The following is an 11987-nucleotide window of genomic DNA, read 5'->3' on the forward strand; positions in this document are numbered from 1 at the left end:
ACTACGTACCTCGTGGAAGAGGATCAAGCCAACGTAGTTCAAAATGTGAACTCTCCTAATTACCACTAAAAAAAAAAACTTAACACTCCAAATGATTTAAAAGCTTTTGATATTTTTTAAAGTTTTCATATGTTTTTTTGTTTTTAAGATATTTCAAATGTTTTTGAATTTTAAAATATTTCAAATGTTTTTGTTTTGAATTTTAAAGTGTTCAAGTGCTTTTTAGATTTAAAACGTTTTTACTCTTTTGGTCGAAGACCCAAAGAGAATACACAAAACAACAAACTAGGGCAAAACCTTACAGCTACAGGGAAACCCCGAACAAGCAAACTAGTGTCAAAGACACTTGAACTAAACCACAAACAAGTAGCTGAAATCTAAAATAAAAGAGAAAGGATAAAGATCCCTAACAGGTCAAACTCGAACAAGACTAAGCTAGTCTCTAAGGATAAACCTCTAAATCAAACAACACTAAAGGGGGGTACAAGTATATCAAAGACACTCTAAAGGAGGGTAAATGAGTCAAAGACTCTCTAAAACTCTAAGAGAAGGTGCAACTGAGTCAAAATATGACTGAAAACACATAAGAGATAAACAAGGGTGCTAATGAGACTGAGAAAGTCTTCTATATATAAATGGAGGGGAGCGCTATTTGGACTGAGCAAGTCCCCTAAGGATGGGCTTGGGCTAACGCCTTCATCGCCCTATGAAAAAGATACTCTTAAGAAACAAAGAACTAATTGAATACTGATATTTAATCTAACTTCAGTGAAAATTTCACTAACAAAAGAAACTCATAGTATTCAAAAATGAAGTATAAGTATCGAAAAGAAACTAAATAATGAGACAAAGAAAAACATGCCAATTATTAAAACTAAATAATGTATACATTAATCTCTAAAAAAAATGATTTTTATCCTAACAGGTTGAACTAATATCACTTTATGTTAAAAAAAAAAACCTTTAAAACTATATGAGCTCACAGACTTATTTTTAAACCTACATGTAAAGACCTGATAACAAGGAACATAAACAAGCTCATATACCACATTGAAACATGTACAGTACTATTTACCCAAAGGAATTAATTACTTTAAACAATTTTTATATTATTTTCAAAGACTATTTACTATGAATACCATCAGAACATGCATGTACCACCTCATTGCTCAAGCGAACTACTATTGATTAGCAAATTCCGATAACTTCGATATTAATATAGCAATAACATAAGAAAATATGGTGTCATCTGAACATTATGAATATTAACATTAAACACACAAGTTTTACATCTTCTCTCAGTTTTCACTCCATTAAATCAAAACTGGAACATTTCATGCATAATTTCACACAGCTTCGACTCATATGAGATATCCAATTTTCACTTAATGAAGAATAACAAATTAAAAACTATTCAAAGGAGTCATAAGCAACTTAAATGGGGAACAAATAGCCTAGTACTCCAGCTGAAATGGTACAATACTAGCTTATATTTATGATCAGTACAATCAATACAAAAATCTAAGACTTGGAAAACATAAGGAACTGTACGTAATTATGAATATTTAAATAAGTTATGAGGGACTACTAAATTTTAAACTGCATCCTCTTTATGTCTATATCAATTTACTAGTTTCAAATAATTAGAAACAAGACAAAGTATGGCTCAAAACTACAATAAACCTTACCATGACTCAACACCTAAAAGGAAAAACTGCTATGAGCATCATCAAGTTTACACAATAAAACAGAGGCTGTTATAAGAGTCCACGATGGGCTAGAACTAAAAAGAATATTTCAAAAGAGACAAGAAGTCAACAGGTCCTATTATGTCCTTCAAAATTTCGTCAAATGGTCAGTAGTAACTAACTTTGAATCAAATGTCAAGGTAACTGGCCACCTTAAATTCAGTCCATGTACTTGTCAAATCTAACTCTACAATTAACTACAAAGATGTAGATGACTCTCTTCACTATAAGTAATCTCTGAGTATTATGCATGTGGACAATCATCCAACTGAGAAAGAACTTGCTATGCATTAACAGTTTAAAACCATGATAATACCTCAAAAATTGATAAGATCAAAAAGACTATTATATGCACTGCTCTGTTGGAGTTAAATACTATAAACAAATCATAGTAGAAGTTTGCTAAAACAATTAAGCATACTGAGGAGATAAACCCAAGACTAACTACTTTTATTGATCTCAAATCATCACTAGATTATTTTTGCCATCACATATCATTACACAAGGTTATAGAAAATTCAATGCCTCTGTCAGCATATTTCTTATCCAAAACATTTAATTACAGTATGAGTTAATTCTAATTTTTTACATACCATGAGATGCATCTATGACAATGAGGAATGACAATGATACATGTCAAATCCAAACCACTCTTTGTTAATCAAAGCAAAAATGGTATAGAATACAAACTGGAGATAAACATGATGAGCAGGAATAACTAGTATAAAAACAGAGCAAAATATTAAATCTCAAATGAAACACAAAGACTCATAAATGAATAAAGATACTAAAAAACCGGTTGAGTATGAACATTAACTAAACACAACTGTAATGTTATCATTATGAAGAGAAACACACGGACTGTATAATTCTACTAATATAATCCCTTCATCTTTGAGTCACTAATCTTAATATTATCATGTTTTCTTCATCATAGCAACATTACTTTTTTTTACAATTGAAGAAACTGTCAAAATGTTATTTCAACTCCCCAAATGTTTTCACAAACTGATCAAGAGAAATAACAGGCTACAGGCACATGACATATATGTTACTGTGTTTAACGTTTACACTTATTCATTTCAATCCATACAGTTGCTATTACTCTGTATGATACTTGTTTCCAATGCAAGTGAAAAAAAAAATAATCATCACATAATGATTACAAATTAATTTTGTTCAATTAATAACACAAATTATTAATATAAATGACAACCATAATAACCTGTTTTAATAATAACAGAACTTTAAATTCAAAACTGGCGTCATTTGATAATCATTTCTAGCACTTAGGCTTTTCGAAACAAAATCAAAATTTTCACATCATATCAATTGATTATCAATGAATAGAACGAACAGACCCATAAACCTGAGTTTAAAAATCAAATTCTCTTATACCACTAAAACATGACCAATTCCTAAATCATTCCTCAATCTTGTTATTGAAGTGAAAATCTACAAGCTGTCCAACACTTCACGGAACTATTATCAATTTCAGATTTTGAGTGCTACTGAGTCACTAATTGCAAGAAACAACATCTATTTCATAGCAGACTTCATCCTTTTCATTTAATTCATATGAGATGGCTGTTTTCTTAGGAAAAATGGGCTGTGAAATTAGATTATCGTGGATCATTCTTATAGTAACACAAAATGTAGGCAATAATCCAATAACTAAACAAGGATGTGATTTTGTCAAACTAGAAGACTCTTTGGGTTCATGCTCTGCCAATGGGCTGAAGAAGAAAATATGAATCCAATTTGGGCAAGAATTATAAGAATTCAGACCAGTAGTGGAAGACTCAAGGACTTGCTTGATTCATGAAGCAAAAATGATGTGCAAGATGAATAATAAGCTCAGCATATCCTTTAAACTAGGCAAATGAAATATCAAATCAAGATAACAGAGCAGATATTTTATTTCCACCTCTAGTCTAAAATCTGCCACTTCTTGCACAAAGGTGAGTAAAAAAAAAAATCAAATTTGTTACACAAAGGAGTTCATCACGTAACTCATCATGGAATCAATACAAAAGGACTCAAAATACATGAATCATAAAATAAAAAAATTACTCCGCTAGCTAGATTAATCACAATACTTAATCAAAACAATACAAACAGTCACTATACAATAGAAGAAATGAATTGGACATAGATGCTTACTGTAAATAATAATAAAGGGGGAATCATATTATCCGCGGATATAATTTTTGGGATGAAGAAAAACAATAATATGAGCTAACTCCCTGTTCAAAACAACATAATATAATTCTTTGCAATCAGCTTTATGTGAACAAATCAATTCCATAAGACAAGACATTTATATGCTCTTTTTACACAATTAAAAGTGTGAGAGGCACCCTCCTGGGCGTGACAAGAACAACTATGAATTTAATGTTAACAAATTTTTCTCACAATACACCTGAACATTTATTTTGCTATTAGCATATTATAGATAAAAAACCACAATTTACAAAATTCACACTACTGAGCAGCAGCTATATATTTTTAACCAAATAAATAATCACAACTATTAGAACGTATGAAACTGTAGAACAGCAGTTAGGTGACTTAAACCAAACCAAACAATTGTTGAGTATATGTATTCATAAAACATCAGCTATGTGTATTAAATCCAACCAAAATTACCACTCTAAAGCACATACACATACACTTGCTGACATACATGGTGCTATTACTATAGAAAGAAACTGAACTTACACCGTTATCCCTGCATGCTGTGCTAACACTGAAAAACAAGGTATCAAGTTGTAGAGGTAGTGGGGCTAAGCAAGGCTGACACTATCAATGAGAAATAACTTATATCTGTACCACAATATTTTAATAATGGCTCCACTTGCTCTCCTCTCTGTCATATAAATTTTTTTAACTTTAACTTGTATCTGCTTCTTTCTTTTTTTATTCTTTTTTTTTTTTATAACCCCAAAAATCTCTGAAAGGGTGTCCAACGAAAGAAATGTCTGGACTAGGAGTTGTTAATGGAAGTTATGAAAGGCTTGAAGGAAATAAATCAATAAAAGTTATTGAGGGGAAAATATGTGGGGTTAATCAAGATGCAAGGAAATTGAAATCATGGTTCAAGACATAGGGACATGGTAACACTCTTGTACATACAAAAAATGATATTTGAATTCTCCAAATCTAAATAATCATTAAGGGACAGCCACAATGAAGAAGAAAAACACATTACACTCCTCAGGACTAATTGCCAACCGAATACAATAATTAGTCATATCAACTGATTTATTTACCATAGGAAAATCATGAATAATTATCACACGTTAACCACACAAATGAAGAAATTCTCCAAATTCAGTCTGATTGAACCAAAGAATACAGAACAGACAACAAATGAAAGAATACATGAAAGAATATTGAAACTATAATGACTTTCATTCCCAATGAAAATTTTGAATATTAAACAAATTAAAATAAACAAGACTAAGATCTCTAGTGACTATCTGTTCAATTTTTATGAATCACAAAACTACTTTTAACATAACAAGCCGAATATATATATATATATATATATATATATATATATATATATATATATATATGTTCACACAAGGATTATTGATAACTATCTGATCAATGTCTCTAAAAAATTAGCACGATACAAGCTAAACTTTATCAAAAAAAAAAAAAAATTTCCATATAATTCAATAGATCAATATAAATCAACAACTCAAATTAGTAGACTGAATCTACAATCAGAATAAACATTTGCTCACAAGCTTTTCAAATTTTCATTTTATAAACAAATTAAAAATTAGATCAAGCAAAAATAAAATAAAAAATCTAATCAATGATTTTAAATATCTCATTAATCTAAAGAAACTCGTTTACATAAAAGAAATCCAAATACAAAAGCAATTTCTCATCAGGTATTATATAAATAAATAAAAAAACAATAAGAAAAATACCTTTTCTATAGCTTCAGCCTTTCAATTTACCTACTCAAACGAGATCTGTCACTTGAATCAACTTCAACTTCTTTTGATTCTTCTAAATCAGATTCTTTTCCAAAGTAATTGCAACACGCTTGTCTTAAAATGTTATTGATGAGAAAGAATCAAAGATCTTCTAAATAAAGATAAAAATGATGAGCGATAGACTAGATCTATAGTTTCCTTTAACAGATCTAAGATTTCTAAGACCGGAAAATGAGATTTAAAAGCTTCAAATATGAGATTGAAAAATTAAAAGAGGAGAGAAACACAATAAGAACAATCAGACAAGAAAAATGAAAGATTTGACTGAATTTTCACTCGGAGCTTCACTAGAATGCGGCTAGAATTTGAAGAATATGATCGGAAAAATTGCCGGTATAAGATTAGAAAAAATGACAAAATAAAACTAGATTAGGTTTTCAAGAATTTTTAGGGATTTCTCTCTCTCAAGAACATAAGGAACTCTAGATCTAAAAATGAGCAAAGATCTAAGTCTGTGAATACAAAAAAACAAAGAAAGACCGGAGTTTCACCACAGATTGGCAGGAGTATAGCCGGAGAAGAAGAAAATTGGAATTAGGGTTTCAGGCTCTAACAACAGGTTCTATGACAAGAGTAGAAATATGAAAGGAAGATGAAAGGCTTGAATCAAAAGGCAAATGGCCGAAGCTCCGATAATCTCGTCGGAGAAACCGATCAGAGAAGAAAAAGAAGAAGAAAATAGGGTTTAGGATTTTAGATCCCCTTTATCTCTCTCTAGGACTTTCGCTCTTTCTCTCTCTAATTTTTCTTTAAAATTTTATTTTTTTTTTAAAACGAAAGCCCTCACAGATATTTATAGATTTTTTTTTTCGATAATTTTTCGACCCCCAAATGTGCTCTGGACAGCCCCTTTTTGAATTATTCTAACTTGTTTTTAGATAGATACAGTGGTTCACAAGAAGAACTTTTAATAAAAATAAAAGACAAATTCGCACCCCTTTAATTACCCAAGAACACCCATCTATTGCAAAAATACCCACGTTTTATTCCCAACAGGCCACCTCCTGGTCAGGACAATGCACACCCCTTATTTCTACAACATTCACACTACACCACCTACCTCGCTCGTTCGCTAGGCAAACTGCGACAAATTTAAATGAAAATTTAAAGGAACCTTCCTAGGATCCTAAACTACCCTAGTGTAAGATTTGGGACTTTAGTTTACCTAATTGATTGGGTTTTGATTAAACGCACCTAATTAGGGTTCGGTCAAAATGGGGTGTCTACACCCATTTTCAAGATAAATCCATTTTCTTTGCATTTTTTTATTCTAAAACATCAAAATCAAGCTTCAATTTATGGTTGCATGCATGACACTAAGATCACAATGTATATCCCTATTATCCTTCGAATTTTTACTCAATTTGAAAATAAAAATCTTTGGAATTATCCCTATTCTACTGGCTTCTGTCGGAAGTCCGAACAAAACTTCGGACTTCCGAATGGAAGCCAGTATACATAACCAAAATATTGGTTCCATTCGAAAGTCCGAAGGTTTGTTCAAACAAACGTTAGGACTTCCGACGGAAGACAGTCAAACTTTGTAGTTCGGTAATTGTCATATGTTAGTGCATCCTTTTGGTATTTTTTTCGTAATTTTAATACTTTGCTTCCATTTTTTCATAATTTTTCATTTAAAACTTAGCACTTCAGCCACAAATCCGTAATGATTACTATTTTTTCCAAGTAATAATTACTATTTTTTGCAATTATGCTTTTGCTAGCCACCTTTGCACCCATATTTCTTCCCAATCTTTGCATCAAAGGATGGGCCACAAGCCGAGAAGTTGACTCGGCAAAGGTGGCTAGCAAATTCCCATACAAAAAAGGGATATGTTATCCACACTACTGTATTTTGATGAGGGCACTCCTCATTTAATTAAAAGTACGGTATGGCCCCCCATAGGATGATCCAAAGCGTCAATTAGATGGGCCACAGCCTAAATTGGTTGTGTCCCAAAAATCATTTCCATAGGTTGATCCTAACTCTCCGATCTATAGAGGGTTAGGACCAACCCTCTAACATTCTAATCAGAGGGTTAGGATAAACCTACGGAAATGCTTTTTGGGGCACAACCTATTGAGGCTGTGGCCCATCTAATGGACGGTTTGGATCATCCTATGGTGCGGGCCATACCGTACTTTAAATAAAGTGATTAGTGTCCTCATCAAAATACGGTAGTGCAGATAACATTTCCCAAAAACATCTTAAACAATACGGCAAAAATCCGGGTGACACGTGGGTCGACCCAGCCCGTACGGGCCCGGCGTGGGAACCACATTTTCTACCCCGGACCACTAGGTAACCAAATTTTATACCTCGGAACTACTAGGGAACCACATTTTATACCCCGGAACCATTAGGGAACCACATTTTCTACCCCGGAACCACTAGGGAACCACATTTTTTACCCCGGAACCACTAGAGAACCACATTTTATACGCCAGAACCACTAGGGAACCACATTTTATACCTCGGAACCACTACGGAACCACATTTTATACCCCGGAACCATTACGGAACCACATTTTATACCTCGGAACCACTATAGAACCACATTTTATACCTCAGAACCACTAGGGAACCACATTTTATACCTCGGAACCATTATAGAACCACATTTTATACCTCAGAACCACTAGGGAACCACATTTTATACCCTCGAACCACTACCGAACCACATTTTATGCCTCGGAACCACTACGGAACCACATTTTCTACTCCAGAACCACTAGGGAAACACATTTTATACCTCGGAACCACTAAGGAACCACATTTTCTTCTCCAGAACCACTAGGGAACCACATTTTATACCTCGGAACCACTAGGGAACCACATTTTATACCCCGGAACCACTAGGGAGCCACATTTTATACCTCGGAACCACTAGGGAACCACATTTTATACCCCGGAATCACTACGGAACCACATTTTATATGCTGGAACCACTAAGGAACCACATTTTATACCTCGGAACCACTACGGAACCACATTTTATACCTCGTAACCATTAGGGAACCACATTTTCTACCCCGGAACCACTAGGGAACCACATTTTCTACCCCGGAACCACTACGGAACCACATTCTATACTCCGAAACCACTAGGGAACCACATTTTATACCTCATAACCACTAGGGAACCACATTTTATACCCCGGAACCACTAGGGAACCACATTTTCTACCCTGGAACCACTACCGAACCACATTTTATGCCTCGGAACCACTAGGGAACCACATTTTCTACACCGGAACCACTAGGGAACCATATTTTATACCTCGGAACCACTAGGGAACCACATTTAATACCCCGGAACCACTAGAGAACCACATATTATACCCCGGAACCACTACGGAACCACATTTTATACCTCGGAACCACTAGGGAACCACATTTTCTACTCCGAAACCACTAGAAAACCACATTTTATAACCCGCAACCACTACGGAACCACATTTTCTACCTCGAAACCACTAGGGAACCACATTTTATACCTCGGAACCACTAGGGAACCACAATTTCTACCCCGGAACCACTAGGGAACCACATTTTATACCCCGGAACCACTAGGGAACCAGATTTTCTACCTTGGAACCACTACGGAACGACATTTTATACCTCGGAACCACTACAGAACCACATTTTATACCCTGGAACCACTAGGGAACCACATTTTATACGTCAGAACTACTATGGAACCACATTTTCTACTCTGGAACCACTAGGGAACAACATTTTATACCCCGGAACCATTATGGAACCACATTTTATACCCTGGAACCACTAGGGAACCACATTTTATACACAACAACCACTAGTGAACCACATTTTATATCTCGGAACAACTAGGGAACCACATTTTGTACCCCGGAACCCCACAATTTCTACCCCGGAATCACTAGGGAACCACATTTTATACCTCAGAACCACTAGGGAACCACATTTTCTACCCTGGCACCACTACGGAACCATATTTTATACCTCGGAACCACTAAGGAACCACATTTTATACCCCGGAACCACTAGGGAACCACATTTTATACGTCGGAACTACTACGGAACCACATTTTCTACTCCGGAATCACTAAGGAACAACATTTTATACCCCGGAACCATTAGGGAACCACATTTTATACCCCGGAACCACTAAGGAACCACATTTTATACCTCGGAACCACTAGGGAACCACATTTTCTACATCGGAACCACTTCAGAACCACATTTTATACCCCGAACCACATTTTATACCCGGAACCACTAAATTCTAACATGTAACCAAACATGATTGTATACATAGAGAGAGATAGAGAGAGGTCAAGATAAACATTGCAACCAAACAAAGAGTCTCATAAATAGGGTGAAAAAACCAAAGCACAAAAACTATAAAAACATGAAGAGAAGATGTTAAACCTAACAGAAGCTATGTTTATCACCCAAATAAGCAATGGAGATTTTTTTCCAAACTACAATGGCAATGGTATTAGAGCTTGGAAACATTGGCAATGGAGCTTGGAAACGTTTGCAATGGAGTTTTTTTCCAAAACTACAATGGCAATGGCAAGCTTCAAAAACCTTCCATGAAGCCTTGACGAAGAAGAAGGTGGTAGGTAAATGGCAACCTTCAAAACCTTCTCATGGAGTTTTCCACGTTAGAAATGCCTTGAGGAAGAAGGTGGTAGGTGAGAAGGTAATAGTGTATAAGGATAGGTGAAATAGTGGAGGGAAAAAAGAGGTAGGAGGGGTATATTTGTCCTAAAAGCCATCTTCTCTCACTTGACAACACCTTTTTTATAATTTTCAAATCACTACCCTTTATTCACAATTTAGAATAAACTTTGCATTTTTGTAATGATTTTCCCAATGAATAACTGATTTTGTCGGCGTCCTCGTTGTGCCTTCATCGTGGAACATCTTTATTTTGTCCTAAAATTGCCAATCAGGAGTCAAATCATTCCGTCGCTGGCCCGAAGCAGAGTCAATCTACTTCCCCCACAGAGAGAGAGAGAGAGAGAGAGAGAGAGAGAGAGAGAGAGAGAGAGCGCTCCGCTTGCACTCGGTTGCTTCAATCTCTACTTCCGAACAAGCACAATCAGATTCTCGGGTGAGGATATAGATGCTAGTAGACACCCACACCTAGATGCTGTCTACAAATAGAGCAATGTGTCGAGAACCTAGACAAAAAGTACGATATTCTCAAATTTGAAGAAATCCTACGTACTCCCTTGAATTCTCTATCTATTCCTATTTCCTCCCCTGCCCAGCCTGGCCATGGAGATGGGGGATAGGTAACGATTGAGCTTGGAGGGACTTTTCGATGTACTTCAGTCTTCTTGGCTGAATAAAAAAGCCTGCCTTCCTATCTTTATCCATATAGATAAGACACTATTTGACTAGATAGTTCAGGTTGTGGTGCAACACCTAGTAGTCTGGGAAATCAAAGACTAATGTGAAGTCTTTCAGTATCAAGTCTGTAGCCCTATGATCAGTAGAATTAGTCGGAAAGCGAGCTTCTTTTCAAAGAGTTGGCTTTTCCTTAAAACGAGATGCCTGATACCAAATAAATCATCAACATTATTTGAAACTATAACTGCCACTATCCAACTACGAGAGCAGCTGCGGCCAGCTGTATTTATCGAATATCCCCTTGAAGGGAGAACTCCTAGCCTATCGAATTTCATTTTCCGATTTCAAGAGGGTGAGATTTTCTTTGAGTGATCTAAATGAATCCTCGTTACAAACATGACCAATACTCTATTGAGTGGGCAGATCAGGATAGAGCTTGAGAGCGGGATTCTTAGCGAAAATTACCCATCCACCGATCTAATTCGTAGAATTAGCCTCGCCGATCTTAGCACTATGCTTAACACATGCAATTCTACGTTCTTAAAGGCCCAGCTTCTAAAATCAACTTACGTGAGAGGGGCCATCATGTAAGGGGGCACAACGGCGTCACTTCACATTGCCCCCATATTTGTTGCCCCTTATTTGCCCTTCTACATCGACTCAGACCGAAAGACATGATCTGTGATTAACTCTTGCTCTCTCACATCAAATCCACCCACCCTCCCAATTCCATTCATTTATTTGAACCAAGTGCCAGAATGGGGCATAATCAGAATAGGATGCCAATTTTGATTCCTGATTCCGGCAATCCAAATGCACCCTTTTAATTACATCGGTCCCTAATTTCGACAAATAACAGAAATTGTGCATCTATCAT

Source organism: Tasmannia lanceolata, unplaced genomic scaffold, assembly GCF_043159265.1.
Source record: "Tasmannia lanceolata isolate RefF3 unplaced genomic scaffold, GAP_Taslan_0.1 ptg000002l, whole genome shotgun sequence".
In the NCBI taxonomy this organism is placed as follows: domain Eukaryota; kingdom Viridiplantae; phylum Streptophyta; class Magnoliopsida; order Canellales; family Winteraceae; genus Tasmannia; species Tasmannia lanceolata.